The 21,301-nt window shown below is 37.3% G+C and overlaps 1 protein-coding gene across 4 annotated transcripts in view; it reads left to right on the top strand.

Moving 5' to 3' along the window:
• LIN28B (lin-28 homolog B) overlaps positions 1-21,301 on the top strand; it is a 121,224-nt gene that overhangs the window by 57,133 nt on the left and 42,790 nt on the right. The window lies entirely within an intron of this gene.

Raw genomic sequence — 21,301 nt, 5'->3', positions numbered from 1 at the left:
TTATTACCCCAATACCCCCATGCATATGGGATATATTGAGTATGGTGATCAGATCATGATATGAATAAACATAACAGTTTAAATAATGCACCAGTAAGGCCTTCTCGCGGACCACCATGAGAATTTGGGGGGGGGGCTGAAGCCTCTCAAGCCCCCCCCCCCCCCCCCCCGGCTACATGCCTGGTGTGTAGTAAAGTATTTTTGTACTTGGTCTACAACTGAAACCAGCTTACTTGCATGAATTTGTTTGTAATCTAGTACTTGCAGGCCACTGACAATCAAATTATGCTACCTGAGCAACTAGAATCCTTTGCTGTACGATAGTGTCACAAACAAGCTGAGCCTCATTAGTAAGCTTGGCAGACGCTGTCTGATCAGCTTTTAGTACACTTTTTAAAATATTGTCTTGAAAATTGCTTAACAGCCCACAGTGAAGGAGCAGCGGAATTGAACAAAGGCAAATTCAGGAAATAAGAATAAAACGTAGCAGAATGAGAGAGGGTCTGCTGTTTCCATCTGTTTTGCTCTAGTCCTTTTCTGTGGAGTATAACTGAGAGCCATATATGGACTTTCCTTGTATTAATGATGCCAATAATTTAAGTGACTAGCCGCTGAATAGGGATTTCAGCCAAGGGCTCTCTGATCAAAATCCCACTTCCCTACTACATGATACAGGCCAAGCACCCCTAATTTGGAATTTCAAAATGGAAAATATTCCAAAATCCAAAACTGTCCACATTGTTAGCTGAGATAATGACACATTGCTTTCTGATGGTTCAATGTACACAAACCTTCATGCACATGATAATTTAAATTATTGCATAAAATTAACTGTAGACTATACATATAATGTATATATGAAAAAATGAGTTTGGTGTTTTGAATTGGGCCCCATATCCAAGATAACCCATCATGCACATCTATATACAAAATCCAAATACCTAAACATTTCTGGACCCAAGCATTTCAGATAAAGGTCTTGTACTAGAACTCTGGAAACAATGGTTCAAATCTCAGCCATGGAAATCCAAAGAGTGGCCAGGTCACACTCTCTCCGTCTCTCAGGAATTCAATGGCAAATCTCCTCTGAAGAAATTTTGACAAGAAAACATAGGTCACCATAAGTCAGAAATTGCCTGAAGGCTGAAGGCATACCACAACAACACAGCAACGTGTGCTGGATAGAAAGAGTTATCGGATTGACTCTCAGAATGGAATTTCTGGTTCATAGCGCATGTTAGTGAGGAGTTGCTGCCTTGGGAACAGGCAAAACCTCCCTTTTCTTTTATCTTAGAAAGGAACCTTGTTTAGATACTGGTGTCATCAGATCTGAAGATCTGCAACTTCTGTAGTCAAATCCACAGAGGATATATATCAGCACTGTGATGATATAGGAGGAGACAACATTTAGACTGAAGTCAAAGGTGAAACCATGCCAGCTCTCGTGTAATCCTTTCTCACATAAATCCACTGAAGTCAGTAAGGGAATTCTTTTAATCAAGCCTTTATGAGATTGACAGAGTTAGAAAAATCAAACTTGTTTTGAGAAAGAACAGAGATCAGTTTCAGGGTCTGAAAACCTGGAAACTTTGATCCTTATACAAGTTCTGCATTTTCAGAACAAGATACTGACAACGTTTTATTTAATACAAAGAAAGGATTTTAAAGGGGATTCAACCAGGGATGGTAACTTGCATCAACATTAGCTAGCAATATAAATCAGTGACGAGGAAAGTTGGAAGTTTCGATCCAATGATCCAAAATATGTATATTGTACACACCCCTTTTAAACAATGTAACAATTGATTCTTTTTTTAAAAAAAAAGTTTCTTTAATTTTCATTAATTTATACAGTTAATAGACATGATTATGTGGTGTTGCCTCATTTTCTTCATTATTAAATTAAAGAACCTTACACACCTGGGAGTATTAGCAAAGTTTTTTACTTATGATATATCATCTCTCATCTAGATGAGTATCCCACAAACTGAGAATACAACAGCTTCCTCTAAAAATGTTTGCAGTGTTTTATGGCTGTTTTGTAATTATTTTTTTACAGTTCTGCATCTGCGTGGGCAAGTGCATATATCATTTTAAGAGCAGGATATGGATAGAAACCACTGTCATGGGGGAGAGGCAAGAGAAAAGGAAGGAGAATCTTTTAGTGTTGCCAGATAATGCTGTTTGTATAGGAAATAGCCAATGTTGGTGCTGCTGGGTGAGAAACAGGAACCAAGAGATCCTCAGCTACAAACATTCATCTTAAACCCTTGGGGCAGGTGAACAACACAATATTTTAATCTGTTTACTAGAAGCCTTGAAGAAAACTCTAAATGTTGATACTGGCTTTAACCAATTGTTTCTAATTTCAAGCTGTATGTATACAAAACTCTTACACTATACTGGAAACCAATTCTCTTAAACATGTAGTTACTAGCTTAAAGTTGGAGAAGCTGAAATATATTAGGGATTTGAGACAATTTAGTGAATTTTCTTAATTTTTTTAAAAAAACCTAATTTTTCAAGATTGAAATAAGTGTTTATTCAGTCTTTTTTTCTTATACCTGTTTTCTCCAGAGTTTAAAAAACTACTTTTAGGTAGGACAATAACGTTTCCAAACTCATCTTTAGTTAGATAGTTAATGGCAGCGAATTTTTAAAATAACATTCCATTTTATGTTATTTAAAAGTGTAACAAAATGTATTTTAGTTACTTTTATTTTTCCTAACCAGAAGAATGCTGTGGCCTGCTGAACTTGTGATACAAGTTACCGCAGCAGTGAGGTAACCTACTCTGTTACTTCTTCTGTAGTTTAGTTATGTCACAAGAGAAGCAAAGGCATCATTTGTTACGTAACAACTACAATATAATTAGTTATGCCTTTGCTATTGCAAAAAGGAATTAATTAAAAGTAACTTGGTTTCAGTTATGTGGGAGCTTGAAGGCATGGATTTCTTTCTATGCATATCAGAAGTGTTCTTTTTTTTGCTTAGCTCTCATTCATGAATCCTAACTACTTAATCTCTCCCCCCCCCCCCCTTTGGTATTCTGTCAATATCTTTTCCCCAATGCTTTCCAGACATTGAATTCCAGTACCTGCTTACTTTTTGAATGTGAAATTGGCAGCAGTACAATTTTAAAGATTGTAATGCTATGGTTCAATAAATATGCTAAAACTAACAGTGGTGAAATCAGCCATTGTGATTGTGTCCTTGAGTGAAGACTGAAAGATGGAGGAGTAAGGCAAAACTGCAGAAAGCAGGATTGGAGTGTTTCTCCTCTAAAGCGAAAAGACCTTTCAAGTCTGGATTCTAAATACAGAAGTCACAAGGCCAGCCTTCCCAATATTCAAAGTGAGATATATTATGCATCAAGCATCCATTATTGGCCAAAAATGAAAGAACAGTAATTAATCCTATGTGCTCATGTATAAATCTAGAAATTTTAGTTTAAAACACCTAGGTTGACTTATCTATGGGTGGGTGTAAATACGTATGTCAACTCCTACCAAAGCCCCTCCCCCTTTCTGAGTAGAGTGGTGAAAGACAAGAGCCTAGTGCTTCCCAGGAGAAACTAAAAGAAGCATCTACCCTCTATTCTTTCCATCATGGCACCGCTTCTGACTTTTTTGAATCCCTGGATGAGGAAATGGTGGTTGCCAGGGGCGGCTGGCTCCCAGAGGTGACATTAGTTCATTTCCCTTTCCATGGAATGACTCTCAGCTTATCCACAGGTCATATCAAAATCCGTAATTTTGGACTCAAAACCTCCTCTCGGCTTATCCATGAAGTTGGTTTTATTACCATTGAATTTTAATGGACTGGAGCAGGGAAAATATCTGGAGTTTTCTGCCCCAAGTACAAATGTAACTGGAGTCCTCTTGAGCAAAACATCTTGAGCTAGTCTTTGTTGGGGCCTAAGCCTGGTCAGGTACTGTGAGAATTTCAGAGGTTGGAGGAGGGATCGATATTTTGTACAACCCTCTTTTATTTGCACAACATTGCCCATGTGTACTATATTTAATTCAATACATGGGGATGAGGCTGGAATCAGAAAGCTTCTGGATCAACCCAAAACTTGGTATACTCCATCATCTTGCTTCTCTAACCTTGGGCAGTCCAAGCGGTGAAATCATAATCAACTCTTTACCCTGCAAGTAGCATAATTTCATGGTGGTTCCTTATTCCTCATGGCTAATACCCACACAGAGACCTATCCTCCATGGATTTGTATAATTGTCTTTTAAAAATAATCTAGACTGGTAGCCATGTTAATATCTGATGTCAGTCTATTTGAATGCTTAATTGTGCATAGGAATTATTAAAAAGAAATGAAGTCGTTTCAATAGCAAATAATTTTTTGTTTTAAACAATAAGTTACAGATATGGAAATGGAAACATGTATAACTCAGGGTATCTTCTATGGATCTCAGAACTGGAGACTGACCCATTTTTAATAGGGAATTTTAAAATATTGTTTATGTTTAATCCTTTGTAATTTTTGCATATTTGTATATTTTAGATTGTTATGCTGATGCTTTTATGTTAAGCCACTTTGAGTCCCCTTCGGTGGAAATAAAGAGGTATATAAATATAATAATAATAATAATAATAATAATAATAATAATAAAATAGTTTTATGGGAGTGTGTGTGTTTGAGAGAGAAAAAACCCTAATTGCTGTTTTATAAAATATTGTTATTTAGTGAAAGCATCCAAACAAATATTAAATATTTTAAAAGAATTATAATTCCTGCTCTGCCTGCCACACACAGCTCATAGCTCTTTTTTAAAAAAATGCTCTCATGGAGTGCAGGATTCAGCAAAAATGTAAATGGGCTTTCAGAAAAGCTCCATAAAGACAGCGCATACATCTTCTTGTCAAGGATGAAAGGGGCGGCATTGCTTTAGTCAGCGAGTGCAATTTTGTGTTATCTTAACTTAAAGCATCCTGAACTTTCCTAAACAAAATACAGGTCTGGGAGAGCCATTAGTTCCACTCAGAAAAGTTTTCTTATGTTTTTCAACTGTCCTTTAGGAAAACTTTAAGAAGGCTTATCAATAAGAGAGCTTTTGTCACATTTAAATATTAAGAAACATAAATGATTTTCTGTGTACAGTCTCCTGTATCATACCATACAATGGTAATATTTACATACCTGAGGCAAAACAATGCATTTATTTATCTTTGTGAAATTTGTGGTTGTTTGCTTCTGAAAAATATATATTATAGAGTCACCTTGTATGCACAAGGAAGAATGACCAGTTTTGTGTTGTTTTTGAAACTGGAGACTTAGACAGAATCACGAGGCGCTTACAATAAAAAAGAAACCAAAGTTTCTAAAATTGTAGACCTAGATCTTAGTAGTTACCATGTTGCCCCCTCTGGTGCAGCAAACGAACAAATAGCTGCTTAATTGGCTCAGCAATTTGTGAAGTCCTTTGCCAGTGGCTGGTTTAGAAAGTAACCAACAGTTGCTCCTGTTAGGCCTTTGCAAAGGAGATTTGAAGGTCAATGGTTCAAATCTGGTTTATGTCAGGAGATGTTAAGTGTACATGTGTTTTTCATTCTTTCAACTTTGCCTGTGGAAAAAAATTACTGGATTTTAGAAAGTTCAGTGGTAAAAAGCTCCTTTAAATGCACATTGATTGTATGTGTTCATGTACAACTTTTCAGTTTCCCTGCTTTTTTTAACATTCAAAGGTTTGTAGAAGTGGTGATCTGTCAGACTGCGCAGATACTGGTTATATTAAAATATACAAAGTCTAGCTTCAATTTACTGACCTTTATGAAATTCCAGTTCTGTACTGGTAGTTCTTAACATGTGGTCAGTATTTTAAGAATCTGAATTGCATAAAAAGCTTTTACTGACTTTTTTTTGAGGTTCACATTTTTGGTATTACTAGAAACTGAATATTGTTAGAAATCAACCACATTCAGGTAATGCTTGTTTTTACAGTTAAGAGAAGAGGGAGTTGTGCAAAGAGGATAGAGTTTCTCAACAAACCCTTTCCCTGCCTTTCATGGGGTAATTTCTATATTGCAATGCTTCTCTACTTTCTCTCTCTGCCCTTTATTCAACTATATATCATTCTACTTGGTTAGAATACTCTCAGAGTTTTCATCTGTTTTTGTATTGTTTATTTCTTGGTGATTGACCCAAGTGAAGTTTTCTTGATTATAGGCTTATATTATTTTTAATTCTCATACCATTCAGAATACTGTCATCTTAGTGCAGTATAACAACCAAACAGACAGACCATAAATGCACATCTGTAATATAAAATGTGAAAGTGGGGAAAAATGGCAAAGGAAAGATAAAGGGAAAACATCAGTACAAAAAGATAGTGTTTTGAGTGCTCTAAACACAGTGTGAAAAAGTCGTGTACATGAAGAAGAGTAATGCTTTTTAAAACATCAAATATTGGTGATAGAGCAAATGGATCTTTGTTTATGACCAGAGCTTGGAGTATTGAAGTATTGAAGTATTAACATTGGACAATTTTGTTACTTTTTAAAAAAAATGTTAGGTCTTTTCAGTGAGTTTCTGTGCACTTATGTTTAATGAACATTGTTTCTAAATGTCATTGGGGGAGCAAATCATTTAAGGAAATTGAGGCCATTTTTGTATTGATTGTTTTCTCTATACAAAAAATATTTAAAAGTAATGTATTAGTAATATGACATTGGTGTTATTAGTCAGCACTTTTAAAGAACAACTAATGAGTAAGAAGCAATGAACTAATTTTTTAAAAAATATTGCTAGCACCTTAGTTCTTATATTCCCATGTTTCGGTTGAAAAAAATGGGGTCTCACCATAAGTCGAGAGGCAGTTTGAAGGCATGCAGGCAGATGTATGGAGAGAGTGAAATAAGAGAGAGTTTTAAGAATAGATGCATTTGGAAACAAAAAGCAGAATATTGATGTGGACACTGGAGAGAAGGATGCCATTAGAAAGAAAGCAACAAAACATACAGTCATAAAAATGAGAAGAGCAAGAGAAGTAATGAAACACCATTTTACTATGCCATTCTATATAATGGGACTTAAGCATATAAAGATTTTGATATCCATGGGGGATCCTAGAACCAAACTCCAGTAGGGTTTGTGAAACAAAGGTAAGTCTACTATAGGATTATCAGGAGACAGTTGAGAAGTTCTGTTTTAGATCTATTTAACTCAAGAGAATGAAAATAAAACAAAGATGAAGCAGAATCAAAATGTGACCCAAAATTAGATGATGAAGTGGTTAACAAAAAAAGATGTATTTATCTGTAAAAAAAACCAATACCTCTATGAACAGCAGCCAAAATGGGCAGGACAAGTGAAAAAAAGGAAGGATCCTAGCACTGACCCCAGGGAGGTCAGCAAAGGAGATTGAGATTAAGGGGACAAAAAGTTGAGGATGAATGATTGTCTAAATATGAAAACAACCCATGGAAAACAACATAAAGGTTAGAAAAAAATAAAGGAAGGAAGACAATAGAAGACTCAATGATATATCTATTGTGCTTGGAGTTAGAACAGATTTAGCAGTGTGATGATTACAGAGGCCTAATGGAAACAGGAGGAAGAAACAGGCAATTTGTTGTAAAAATTCAGATATAAAAGGCCATGCTGAAAGCATGAATGCAGAAAAAAGTCATAAAAGTCTAGGTGACATCTTTTTTAATTACTTAAAAGAGGTTGAACAAAGGCTCTTTTAAGAGACTCAGGGCCCTTCCACACAGTCTCATAACCCAGAATATCAAGACTCTGCAGTTTTAACACTCAGTGGTCACTTAGTTTGGACAGCCTTATATCAAATTACATTGCACATTTCTGGTAACCCTTTAATATGGCATTTTCTTCAGTTCATTACAGGTCAGTTAGCTGTTATAACCAAAATTATATAGACTTCTGGATCTTAAATATTGCAAAACTATAAACCAGATCCAGCACCAGCAAAAGTAGGTGTTGCAGGTTGACCTTCCTCCATACTTAGGGGAACATCATCTGCATGTTCAGGAAGGCACAGAATCCACATGAGCAGACAAAAGCTGTTTTTGTTTGGTGCTCTACACCAGAGCTCCTTAAACTGTGGATCCCGATCCCAAGTGAAGTCACATTACCTGAATGTTAGGGTTGTGAAATATTTGGCAACAGTAAAAGGTTTCTGTTTTAGACATTTATATGAATCTATTTGCAATAATGTGCATTAAATTCTGATTTTGCTTGGTTTTTCATTTTAAAAAAAACTTCCCTTCAGACTTGGATTCTAAAAAAAAAGTTGGGTTCATAAATCATACTCAGTTAAAATCAAAAACAGCGGTTATCTGTCATTAAAAGTTCAAGAAGAATTTGTTTACAACTTCTGTGGGGAAAAAGGGTTATTTGATTTTGAGGAGAGATATTGATTGCATGTGTGTATGTGAACCTATGAGACACGCTAGCCATGTTTAAATATAAATAAATAGAAGGATGTCACATTGAGGAGGGGGCAAGCTTGTTTTCTCCTGCTCTGAAGACTAGGACATGGAGCACTGGATTCAAATGTCAGGAAAAGAGATTTCTCCACATTAGGAAGACCTTCCTGATGTAAGAGCTATTCAAGAGTGAAATATGCTTCCTTGGAGACAGGTGAAGTCTCCCACTTCGAAGGTTTTTAAGCAGAAGCTGGAAACCCATCTGTTGGAAGTTCTTTGACTAGGTGTACATGCATGTTAGGGAGTTGGACTGGATGGCTCTTATGATCTCTTCCAACTGTATGATTCTATGAGGCCATGATGGGAACAAGAAGGAGGTGGATGTGGTAACTCCATTTCAGGCCCATGGCACACTTTGCAATCTGGGGCCTTTTTCAGTTGGAGATACGGACCCCCCAAATCACCCATTGTGGTCCCCCAATTCAGGAGGAAAAAAGGGAGATGCAACAGAACATATTCTGCTACTTGAAGTTGCAAACCAAGTATGCCAGAATAGCATGAAAATGTTGAAGGTGTTCTATGTCCTGCGGTATCAAATATCCAGCCAAGATTTGATTCTTTAGGTGAACATAAACAAGTATACCCATTCTATTAGCATATAAATTGGCTTTCATCTTTAATAAATGGTAAAATTATATGTATACAATTATGGTTTATTATCAGTAAATGTTTGACTTACCATATTTTCCAGTGTATAAGACAACTGGGCGTATAAGAAGACCCCAACTTTTCCAGTTAAAATATAGAGTTTGGGATACAGTCACCATATAAACTACCCCTCTTCCAATGCACACCAAATTGTTTTTTTTTAAAAAAAAAAATCAGATTTGATTTCAACATGGTAATTTTCCTATTACCGTATCTACTTCTCTGCCTCTCAGATCTCGCACATGCACGCCTGTGCCGCTTCACTGCAGTCCTCAGGAGTGAGATCTGAGAGGCACAGAAGGAGGTACAGTGATAGGATACAAGGGCGGGCCAGATGGGTGAAAGAGGCATTTTTGGGGGGCACAGCACCACGCTATCTCTTTTTTCCATACCCTGGGTGTCCCAAACGCCTGCAGCTTGGTCCGTCCTTCACTTACACCTTCCCGATGAGGTGCCCCCTCACCTCATCATCAGAACTGCGTTAAATCACTTATTTCCACAAATCCTGGTGAGTGGATTTCCTTCTACCATACTTGTACAGCACTACCCTTGCTGCTTTCATATGTTGACCAATATGGCAGGGATGCAGCTACGGCCATTTTTGAGCTCCCCCCACCATATGCGACGGCCACAGATTCTCCAATCTGGCTCAGAAGTTTCAGCATCCACCCTATAAGATGACACCCAGCGTATAAGACAACCACCGACTTTTGAGTAGATTTTCTTGGATTAAAAAGTAGTCATATATGCCAGAAAATACAGTATATACCTATTCTATATATACACTGGGTCATGTAAAATGTCTCATGCGAAAAGCATCTTAAGTGGAAAAAGTTTTAAGAAGCTCTGCTTTACATCACAATGCAATGATAATACAAAAAATCTTTAGATCATCTAAACCATTAGATGATCAAGATGGTTTTAAACAGTGTATTTACATATTGAGACAAATGTTTTTAATATTTATGCATATAATGAATTCATGTCCCAGCATTGAATGTTTGCAGTTTGTATGTTGTGCTCCACCCTGAGTCCCCTTTGGGATGAGAAGGGCAGAATATAAATGTTTTAAATATATAAATAAATAAATAGTGTTCAGTTCAGGTCTAGCTAACTTTTATAGGGAACCTTCAGTTTTATACCAGCTGTTACTCACATTGCAGCAATTATTTATCTCTACAATAACTCGAGGTTTCAAAGTCAAAGTCCATTTGTTCCCAAGTCCACTTGTTCCCAAACAGTCTTCAACAATTCCTAGTATCTGTCCTTCTAGTCTTTCTTCTCCATTCCCACATCTTCTTCCCAGCTGTTCTCTGCCACTTCCCAGGTCAAGGCCTGCTCCAGGGCTTCACCCTCTCTGAGCCTCCACATTGGTCTGTATTAACTCTTTTCACCCCACTGTGCTCTTCTAGGCTCCAACTCAGGATCCACTGCTTTTGTTTGAGCTTGGCCAATTCCCTCTCTAAGTGCAACCCTGTTACACTGGATGTTTCTCATCCCACTGCAGCTTTAAATGGCTTCAGAAATCTGCTCCAGAGGATTTTCCAAGCCTCTGACTTACAGTCCTGTGTTGCATAAAGGGAAAATATATTAAATTTCTGATTTTTAAAGGTTGCTAAGCAGCTTCAGCTCATTTTGAACATAATAATCAAATCCATTAGCATCATATTTAGTTCTAAATACAGTTCAAGCAGTTTGTAATATTTAAAGTTTAAATATTTAAAGTTTAATATTTAAATGGCTCCAGTTGTAAGCATGTAAGGACCAATTTCCCCAATAACCCACTGAAACCTTAAGGCAAGGTAGAGAAAATTAAGCCTTTGGACTTGCTGTCGCTCCAACATCCTACTTTTGGTGGCTCCCAACGACCCCCAACAGTCTTCTGAAGGCTTACTCCATCACAGTGTTAAAATGGTTGGTGTGATTTTGGATAATTTTCTCCTGTAAATCATAATATCCCATGAGCACTGCTCAATGAAAACATCTGTTTCATTGCAGATTTCTCAGAATAGTGACCAGAAGTGACCAAGTACCCTATGGAAGAATAAGAGGATGAAACTGGCCTATAATCAGTTTGCCAACTTCTATGTTAAAATTTCCTTTTCTTTCAGAATCTAAGCAATTGTTTCCCCAGATTTTGAAGAGCATAACCTTAATGTGTCGACTCCCAATGCCCTTTACATATGGCTATTCATTTAAAACCCTTTTTTTTGTTACCGGTTTTAAAATTTTGTCCCAATTAACTTCTTTAATATGAGCACCATGGCATTAAAAATCTATGGGTAGCCATGGTGCACATGAACAATATGTGTATCAAGATATATCTGTTTACTGAAAGGGAGCCTAAAAAAAGGAGAAGGTAACAAGGGTTAACAAGACGGCAATTATCATTATCTGTGTGGTCATCAATGCTGAATGCTTGAATAAGTCTCCTAAGGGCTTTTCTATACAGTCATACAACCCAGAATATCAAGGCAGATGATCCACAATATCTGCTTTGAACTGGATTATCAGAGTCCACACGACCATATAATCCAGTTCAATGTAGATTTTATACACCTGTGGGCCATAGTGACTGAGAAAGTAGAACATAATCCAAGATATTACTCTCATCATGTGACCTCTTATACTTCCATTCAACAGTTACAATAATCAGACACATACCTGTGCAGTTTACTATTAATGTATTGCATAGAACAGTTGTCCAAGGCATCTAGACTAAATGGTGGATCATCAAAAATATTCTACTATTGAAGCAATTGAACCCATGATAACATTTGCAGATGGGAACTATTGCTTTATTAAGAGTAAGGTGCTTTTTCCAGCTCTCACCAATGAATTTTCTTCTCAGGTTGATATCATGAATAAAAAGGTTAAACATAAATGTGTGCTTACATCCTTATTTTTGACCAGAAATTCCATAGTGTATCTCATTAATTGCCTCGGAAGCCCAATAGAGCCATCTTGTTCTAGGCCTTACACTAACTGTTATTGGAACTGCTGACCATGATGTGGCAAAATATACACTAACCACTAACGATTCATATGACCAGGTTTTCGTTGTAGAAATAAAAACTCAAAATACTGGGTTGTTGTAGGTTTTTCGGGCTATATGGCCATGTTCTAGAAGCATTCTAGAGTCCCCCTAGGGGTGAGAAAAGCAGTATTGAAATGCAGCCAGTAAATAAATAAATAAATAAATTCTCTCCTGATTTTTCTATGGCAAGCATCCTCAGAGGTTGTGAGGTCACAACCTCTGAGGATGCTTGCCATAGATGCAGGTGAAACATCAGGAGAGAATGCTTCTAGAACATGGCCTTATAGCCTGAAAAACCTACAACAACCCAGTGATTCCAACCATGAAAGCCTTCAACAATACAAAGTCAAAATATTTGATACAGACAGAGTATAAAACTTTTATTCCTACTTCCTCTTTAACCCCCTATATTCAAAGCAGAATTTAATCAGAAAGATAATAACTGAGGATAATAAATCAAATGATTTTTTTTCTAATTTTCCTTTCTGTTCAAACAGCACGCTGTTGCATTAGGTTGGTTTAAGGCTTGAAAGAAATTTCAGATTTATGAGAATGCCCATCGCTCATAGGATTGTAAGAACCAGTTCTTGGAATTTGGAATCATCTGTTGAGTTGACACAGTGGAATTCCAGCACTGAATGAAGAAGCCAATGGTGTTAAATACCCCCATATGTTCAGAGCTGCCTCAAAACACTTAACAGCATTAGCCTAGAAGCTTTTTTTTTTTTTTTAGCTTATTAAGTCTCCTAGGATTTGACTGCTTCATTTGTGGAAATAGAGAGAAAGAAGGAGAAAATCTATTCCTTTAGCTTATAGGTATTACAATTTGACTTAGAAAGAGAGGAATGATTTGAGAAGAATGGACATTTTCTTATCAAATTCTGGGTGGTAAAAACAATAGATCATCCTATATCTGTTGACTTTTCCGAATGAATTGCAGCAAGTCTCTTTAGTCAAAGGGGACAGCAAAACTAAACTATTTGAAGGATATAACATTAACACTTCCAGATCAGTTCCCAAGTCAGGGTTGATTTTCAATATTGATGCTCTCACATTTCTTCCATGGGTGCCATTCTGATAAAGTTTTCCATTTAGAGAGAGCAGAACTTTAATTGAAAATCTTTTAAAACTGTTATGTAAAGAAACAGAATTTTTAAAATTATTTTTATTGAAAAGAGTAGCAATATATGATAGTTAAAGCTAAGCAGAACCCTAATGTAATGTGTACAGAAAACAGTAATTCAGTTGCCCCTACATTGACAATTCTCAATCCTCGAAGCTGTCTTTGATGGTGATTGACTCTTGAGACTGAGTCCGTGTGAGGTCTAGTACTTTAAAGGGGGAAATATTTATTACTTGATACAATTTACTCCTGGTTTCAGGGCATATGATATACTTGTAAAACCAGGAGGTGTGTGTTGCATCCTAGAAGAGTTTTAGTTGAGAAGAATAATCTGAAAAACAGTTCTCAGTGTTATAATGATCAGAAACTTCTTGTAGATAATTTGGTTTCCTGAATATTTATAATTCAAATCAGAACAAGAATACAACAGACAATGTACTCACGGTATTTCCATTTTGGAGTGAATCTTTCCTCCATTTGTTCAAAAATGTAGCATTAATAGTGAACATATTAGTCATGTGGGGAGGGGAATGAAGATAAGCCTGTGTCAGCTTTAGCATCCACAAACATGAGGTTTGCTCTTATTTATTATTTATTTACAATATTTCTATCCTGCCTTTCTCAGCCCAAAGGCAACCCAAGGCGGCTTACAAATTGGCAGGAATTCGATGCCGTAATAGTAATAAAATACAATTAAAAACATTCAATAACAGCATTATAAAATCCATATAAAAACATTAAAAGCATACAATCACCAATGTTTTCCCCTTGCATCAAAGGGCCTTTCTACACAGCCATATAACTCAGAATATCAAGGGGGGAAAATCCCATAATATAGTGTCTCCTTTCATCCGGGTTATCTGAGTCCAAACTGCCATATATCCCATTTCAAAGCAGATGATGTGGGATTTTATTTAGTAGAAGGGCCCAACGTTTGGAAGGTTATTTTTAAAGTAATCCATTACATGTATAAATCCAAGCTCTCTCCACACTCCCATGATTTAGTTTCCCTTCTAGAAATAATTTTAAAAGTAACACTTATTTTTCCCTTCAAAATAGCTAATACAACTACTTTTATAATGAAAGCCACTGGCTTCTTTTACAAAACTTTTCCATCCCGTTATAATAGCAGCAAAAGTAACTATTTAACTACTTAGTTTCAAGCTTTGCACATATAATCAAACAGTCTTTTTTGCCCTTCCAAGTTCTCCGGAATGTGGAAGCTCTATAATTAGAAAACTAAAGGATGAAGGATTGAACGGAATGCCTTACTTCATTTGCTCATTTATGAAAACTAATAAAAAGCCTAGCATGATTACTACTACCACATCAGTTCTAGATTATTGAATATGGTTTTCTGTGGGTGAGCAGATGGCAAATATTGGATGTTCTGTATCAGAAACTGTATCAGAAACTAGAGCTGATGTGATCTATCCAATGCAATTTTCTGAATCAGCACCCCAAATAACAAAACCAAATCTAAAGTCGGCGAAAAACTGATTCATAACCTTTTGGTACTAATGTTGTAGAGTGGTCCCTGGTTAAAAAAAAAAAGGCTGAGAACCACTGATATAGAGGAAGATAAAGGTCCCAAATGCAAGTGAATGGTGGATTCTGTTTGCCTTTGTAAACTTTATTTAGAGTATTTGTATCCCGTCCTTTTCAACCCCCAAAGGGGGGCTCATAATAAACCTCCTTTGACATCATTTTATGGATAAGAAAGGGAGGGGAGATACCTATCACTATATTTTAAATGAACAGGCATTATTCGGCTTTTAAAAATACCAGTATATGATATTTATTATCCTGCATAAATGCTTCTGTTCATGCTGTAAGGTTTTTGAAATAGCTCTTTATTCTTCACAAAAAACCTTATTCAGATGATGAGGAAAATGATATCAGGTACACAGGGCTTTCTTTGTGTGTACGTCTATTTTAATATGTATCTGCAAATTCCATGTTGCATGTACATGATAATATGGATCCTAAATTACTAACCCTTTGTAATTTTGCTTGTATGTGTGTGTAGCAAGAACAATCCATGTCATAAAAATTTGCCAAATTCTCCACTTAACCATGTTCATTAACATCTCCTTATAGCAGGGTCTGAAGTTCAGTATTTCTGGGTGTACTTTAATTTAAATGGGAAAGTGTTAGAACTCAAATGATAATTAATTGATGTATTCCAGAACCAAATAGATAGGGACATCAATGAAATGAAGGCCTGACAATTTGTTGTATTGGTTACTACTGTGTTTCTGAGAAGCATGCACGTTGATCAAATATAGTAAAATGAGAGTGGCTTTTAATTTGCTGTATTTCTTTGATTGTAAGACACCCCCACCCAGTGTATCTAGAAATGGTATGTGTCTTAGAATCTTAGGTGCTTTTTAGTATATACAAATAGAGCTTTTTTTCTATTGCCCTGAAATTAGTATGCATCTTAGACTCCAAAAATATAGTATTAGTAAAGGCAACCGCTAGTGGGGAAGGCAGGCCTACAATTTTCCCCATATAGAACACATTGCAGTAGTCTAATTGGAATGTAACCCTGGTGTGTTTGTGGCCCTGGTGTTTTTGAGATGTAAATGGCTGGATCTGGCCCGATTCAGTGTCCACATGTCTATAGACCCACTGCTGTGTGGCCAGCTAAAAGCCGCTTCCTGGCAGAGCCTTGCTGGAAACAGTGCTTCAGCTGATCACATGGCTGGGTGCCTGTTATGATCTCATCAAAAGGGACGTCTCTCGCAAAGATCTGCCAGGGAGTTGGGTTTGGCCAGCAAATCAGTGGCAGCAGCCCATGTGTGCAGTCAGCCCAGCTAAACTCAAAAAGGGCTCTAAGGGCTTTTCCATGATGTATCTGAGGCAGCTCCAGAACACAGCACTCCAGATGATTTTGCCGCATGTAGATGCAAGCTATGTATCCTTTTTAAAGAGCATGTAGGTTTAGGTACGGTCTGCTTTGGAGGACTCTTGATTTGATCTGGACATCTCCCAAGTCAGCATAAATCATTCTGATCTAGTTCTGGAATTTGGATTGGTTCCAAATAGTGGGACAGTAACTATTATAAATTTCCAGTGTTCTGAAACATGTTACATATTTTAATAATATTCTTTTCCAGAGAGTCAGCAAAGTCTAATTACTTCGTTCCTGTTTTTTAAAAAAAGATGTGATGTGTTTGTACTGCTAATCTAGTTACGTTGCTGAAAGAGTCAATCATCCAAGGTTTATGTAAAATCATTTCCTCCAATACATCATTAGTAAAATCTGCTTTGGCTGTGATCATCACTCACAATGTTGAAGGAGATAGTAGGTTATATATTTGTGCTTTACTTGTACTTCTCTGAAACTTTCACTAGTGAACTTTTCTTCATTTTTTAAATGATAATAAACAATTAGGCTGATCAAACAATAATAAATGTATAATGCAGTGCAAATTGTGTTTACATAGCCATTCAAATATTATTTAACAACTCATGAAAGCATGCCTTTAAAATACAGCTAGTTACATAACAAATAATTTTAATAAAAAACGAATTCCCATTATAATGATTGAAAATAAGTTTAACTTGTTCCACATTTTAAAGGAAATAAGCCGACCTATATGATTTGGTGACACTTCAGGCTCCCAAGTAATTTATTGGCTTTATGCAGGCCTAAGAGGGCATTAATAGGCTCGAATCTCTGTTGAGAGGACTTTAAAGAAAGAGCAGAATCCCAGCTGGTACATATGCACCCGTTGATGTGGCCATATGCACCAGCAATTTCTCTTGTTAATCCTGTGAATACACATGTACTATAGAAGGTACACAAGTGGAGCAAATAACACCTTGCCATTTCTGTTGCATAATATTTGCATGTTTCTTTTATACAAGAAGTAGTTGATTTAGCCTTGGTTTAGAAAAGGACATGACAGGCTGACTTGGAAATCTAATTTATTATTAGCCGTGTTAAAGCAAGTAGGATTCTTCTTTAAATATCTGAACAATTGAATGCTTTCTTGAGTTGTGTGTAGTAAACCGCTGTATTCCTTTGAAAGTGATCCATAAATATAGTCCTTTTGATGCAAATAGTTTAATGGTTCATATTTGTGTGTATGTTGTCTGTCACCTTAGGGTGACTGTGAATTTCAGAGGATTTTTAAAGGCAAGGAATAGTTAGAGATGGTTTCACTGCTTTAAGAAAATCCTTCTGTGTTGGCCAGAGAAACTGCATTTCCATTCCAAAGCTTTGTAGCTTTGTAGATTCATAAGTTCACTTTCCATCCTGACAGTTACACTTTGTTTGCTTGTTTGAAAACATCTCATTCCTTTGGGATGGGGGAGTGTGAATATATTGTGATAAGCATTCAGAGAAGTAATTCAGCAGGCATGTAGGAAACTTAGCAGATCTCAACCAAAGCAAGGATTTTAACATTCAATTGCTTTATAATATATTTGGGGGACCACATAAGATGTCATAGTTTGTTGTTTTGCTTGTAGTAGGCACAGCAGACAAAGGAAGGGGGGCGAGGATAGCTCTGAAGTGCAAAAACAACCCTGACAAGTATAAAATATGAACAAGTACTAGTGATTAGCTTTTTTATATTTAAAATTGGTTGATACACATTTTGGATCCGAAGTTGTTGAGCATGCTGATTTAATGGCAAGGTTATGCTTCCAGCTAATTAAATTAAAAGTAAGGAAACCGAGAAGTTGGGTGTAAGCAGAATCTCTCAAAGCAAAATGTGTGTGTTTTTCTTGAGCTTTCCATGCTGCATCAGCAGGTGTTTAGACCCTAACTGGAAGCCTACAAAAGAGAGAAAATTTTGAATTAAGGCTCATTATAGAGGCCTTTTCTTCCTCCCATGTGCCCATGCTAATAGGAGTGACACACGCATATCAAGAGGAGAATAGCCACCCATAATGAGCCCAACTTCGAGTTTCCTTCCTTTTGTGAATTTAAGTCAGATTCTGAAGCACCCACTCATGCTGGGCACAATGCGCAATTTTAGCCTTCTTAAAGAGGTAGTAGAATTGAGAATAAAACTGAAACCCCAGAGGAACATTGGTGATGCTGTTTTCAGGTCATAGTTCTAATTGGCCTTTAAACCATTTACTGTATGGACCACAATCTATGTAGGTTTTCCTGAATGGTTTTCCTGAAGGCTATTATTAATGTGATTATTCTTCTCAAAGGGTTCTCCCAACATTTTCCTTTAGTTAACATATGGTATTTCTGCTTCTTTGGAAAACTACCTTCTTCCCCCCCCCCCCTTCCCCCATGTATCATTCTTATGAAAACCTTTTGAATCAAACCCAAGAAGTTGACATGTAAGTATAGGAGATGTGGGCTAGGCAAAACTACGGTGAGGTGGATCTGTAACTGGTTAAATGGACGAACGCAGAGGGTGCTCACCAATGCTTCCTCTTCATCCTGGAAAGAAGTGACAAGCGGAGTGCCGCAGGGTTCCGTCCTGGGCCCGGTCCTGTTCAACATCTTTATTAATGACTTAGATGAAGGGTTAGAAGGCAGGATCATCAAGTTTGCAGACGACACCAAATTGGGAGGGATAGCCAATACTCCAGAGGACAGGAGCAGAATTCAAAACGATCTTGACAGATTAGAGAGATGGGCCAAAACTAACAAAATGAAGTTCAACAGTGACAAATGCAAGATACTCCACTTTGGCAGGAAAAACAAAATGCAAAGATACAGAATGGGGGATGCCTGGCTCGAGAGCAGTACGTGTGAAAAAGATCTTGGAGTCCTCGTGGACAACAAGTTAAACATGAGCCAACAATGTGATGTGGCGGCAAAAAAAGCCAATGAGATTTTGGCCTGCATCAATAGGAGCATAGTGTCTAGATCTAGGGAAGTAATGCTACCTCTCTATTCTGTTTTGGTTAGACCACTTCTGGAATATTGTGTCCAGTTCTGGGCACCACAATTCAAGAGAGATATTGACAAGCTGGAATGTCTCCAGAGGAGAGCGACTAAAATGATAAAAGGTCTGGAGAACAAGCCCTATGAGGAGAGGCTTAACGAGCTGGGCATGTTTAGCCTGAAGAAGAGAAGGCTGAGAGGGGATATGATAGCCATGTATAAATATGTGAGAGGAAGCCACAGGGAGGAGGGAGCAAGCTTGTTTTCTGCTTCCCTGGAGACTAGGACGCGGAACAATGGCTTCAAACTACAAGAGAGGAGATTCCATCTGAACATGAGGAAGAACTTCCTGACTGTGAGAGCCGTTCAACAGTGGAACTCTCTGCCCCGGAGTGTGGTGGAGGCTCCTTCTTTGGAAGCTTTTAAACAGGGGCGGGATGGCCATCTGTCAGGGGTGATTTGAATGCAATATTCCTGCTTCTTGGCAGGGGGTTGGACTGGATGGCCCATGAGGTCTCTTCCAACTCTTTGATTCTTTGATTCTATGATTCTAAGATAGATTAATTCAGTTGAAAACTTATGCAACTCTTCTCTGATACGTTTTATAAAAACAAACACACGCAACAGCCAAATGTTTTAGAATTGACCAGAAGCAAATTATTTGAATGTGTACATGCTTTGCCATTTTATAATTGTTTTTGGAACTGACAGGTACTCAACGTGATCTACAAAACCTTGACATCCATTAAAATATTGGCGATCCCAACTTAAAATCTATATCTAGTAACCCTGTAAACATGATGGAATGGTATAACACAACGTTTCTCAACCTGGGGGTCAGTACCCCGGGGTGGTTGTGAGGGGATGTCTGAGGGGTCACCGAAGACCATAAGAAAACACAGTATCATGAACCCCCATGATAACAGGTTATGGGGGTTCTGTGTGGAAAATTTGGCCCAATTCTATCGTTGGTTGGGTTCAGAATGCTCTTTGATTGTAGGTGAACTACAAATTTCAGCAGCTATAACTCCCAAATGTCAAGGTCTGTTTTCTCCAAACTCTATCAGTGTTTACATTTGGACATATTGAGTATTTGTGCCAAGTTTGGTCCAGATCCATCATTGTTTGAGTCCACAAACTCTCTGTACAACTCTCTGGCTGTACAACTCCAAAACTCAAGGTACATGCCCACCAAAACTTTCCAGTATTTTTGTTGGTCATGGGAGTTCTGTGTGCCAAGTCTGGCTCAATTCCATCATTGGGTGAGTTCAGAGTGCTCTTAGATTGTAGGTGAACTACAAATCCCAGCAACTACAGCGCCCAAGTGACAAAATCAATCCCCCCCCCCCCCGGCGCAACCCTACCAGTATTCAAATTTAGGTGTACTGGGTGTTTGTGCCAAACTTGGTCCAGTGAATAAAAATACACTCTGCTTATCAGATATTTATATTACGATTCACAACAGTAGCAAAATTACAGTTATGAAGTAGCAACGAAAATGATTTTATAGTTGGGGGTCATCACAACATGAGGAACTGTCTTATGGGGTCACGGCATTAGGAAGGTTGAGAACCACTAGTATAACATAAAACAGCTTTCCAAACATTTCACATTTCATATTGGTGACACTTTGTAGACACGAATCATTTCACAACACAGCAATTCAATTTTGCTAGCAAACCAGAGTTTAAATCAACCCAATGTAGAGAAATTGATAAATACATACATTGTAACAATGAAATGTATGGACACACCATATATGTCATAGAAACCTTTCATTTATATATTTTCAAAGTAAATGAGTTATTGCTCATTCACATAGACTCCAGAGATATTTAGTTATGTTCATGTGACACACAAACTCACAGTTTGGAAAGCTCTGACATAAAACCAGTAGAACAGTGATAAAATTGTCAATTCCTTTTGTTTTAAATGCCCATTTAAATCAACTAGGAATGGAAAGTAATTAAAGAGCCATTTATTGATGCAGAACAGTTGTTCTGTAGCTTCTAATTCAGAGGTTTACATGTTATTAAGCTACACACAAGCTGCTCACATGTCAGTAAATTTTGCTTCTATACTTTGGCATTATCTAAGGGTACTCCATGTGTAATGGCACAGTGTTTCCTACATGCACTCAGTTGTGGGCACTTAGAAGTCA

The sequence above is a fragment of the Anolis sagrei genome, chromosome 1 (assembly GCF_037176765.1).
Source record: "Anolis sagrei isolate rAnoSag1 chromosome 1, rAnoSag1.mat, whole genome shotgun sequence".
NCBI lineage: Eukaryota > Metazoa > Chordata > Lepidosauria > Squamata > Dactyloidae > Anolis > Anolis sagrei.
Note: the sequence above shows the minus strand (reverse complement) of the source record. Positions and strands in the feature narration are given on the sequence as shown.